Here is a 1146-nt window from a genome sequence, read left to right as displayed (position 1 = left end):
GTGAGGATGAAATTGAAGAACTCTACCAGTGTCAGTTTGTAATTGATCAAACATGCAATCAACATCTATCGATAATTACTGATGATTGGGTAATCAAAATGGATGAGTTGATGGAAAATATGGTCTTGGTAATAGACATGATGCTGGAGATCACATGATAGAATTTTGCAAGACTAATGAGCTATTCTTTGTAAATACCTTTTTTTAAACATAAAAGACCTCACCAGATTGGATACACAAAATTCAAATTGACTACATCTCTTCGGTGGCTCAGCTCTGCCTTAGAGTTACTGTCGCCATGGTCAGTCTGTCGCAAGGCATTCAGCAGCTACTGTAAGTGGAGAAGCGCGCTACAGAGAAGGTGTCTGAGGCCCATAAGCAAAAGAACCCGAGACTGAAGTAGACCAAAGAAGAAGCACAGGCTGAAATTGAACAGTGCCTCCTGCAAAGGGAGAAAGAATTCAAGGCCAAGGAAGCTGCGGCTCTGGGACCCATGGCAGCTACAGCACTGAAGTGGAGAAGGAGAGACCCAGGAGAAGATGACTGTCCTCCAGACCTACTTCCAGCAGAACAGAGATGATGTTCTGGATAACCTCTTGACCTTTGTCTGTGACATCTGACCAGATATCGATGAAAACTACCGCATAAATGGATGGGGAAGAAGGATGCACCTGTTCCATGGATTGGCATTTTAGATGCTGTCACATGGAATAAGAAGCTTTAGCAAAACTAGAGTTTTTTATTCTTGTGAGGATGTATTACACTTTCCTGTATATTATGTTAGGCTCCTTCACTTTTTAAAGAGGAGCAAACCTAGTATTTTGTATAGACTACAGCTTATCCAAAGATTTCATCCCTTTGCTTCATATTTCTTACACATTTAATGGGTATACACTTTTCCTGTGCTTTTTAGCTGAAGCAACATATATAGCTATATGACTTTTCTTTATTAGATATTTAGGATAAACAACAATTCTTTAAGAAAGAAATGGGTTAAATATTTCATTTTCCTAAAGCTTTCTTGAAGGTCAGGGGCTTTATCAATGAAAAAGTAGTAAGTAGCTATTTTGTAACTTGTCGGATCAGCAGCCAGCCTTTAAAATAATTCTTTCTGTGTAAGGATTAGAACAATAAATACAAATTTCC

At 38.7% G+C, this 1146-nt stretch overlaps 1 pseudogene; it reads left to right on the top strand.

Moving 5' to 3' along the window:
• Window positions 1–298: 298 nt before the first annotated feature.
• On the top strand, window positions 299–695 carry LOC102831558 (annotated as a pseudogene).
• Window positions 696–1146: the final 451 nt, after the last annotated feature.

Source organism: Chrysochloris asiatica, unplaced genomic scaffold (genome assembly GCF_000296735.1).
Source record: "Chrysochloris asiatica unplaced genomic scaffold, ChrAsi1.0 scaffold00224, whole genome shotgun sequence".
In the NCBI taxonomy this organism is placed as follows: Eukaryota; Metazoa; Chordata; class Mammalia; order Afrosoricida; family Chrysochloridae; genus Chrysochloris; species Chrysochloris asiatica.
The sequence above is the reverse complement of the archived record's forward strand: the minus strand, read 5'-3'. Positions and strand labels throughout refer to the sequence as shown.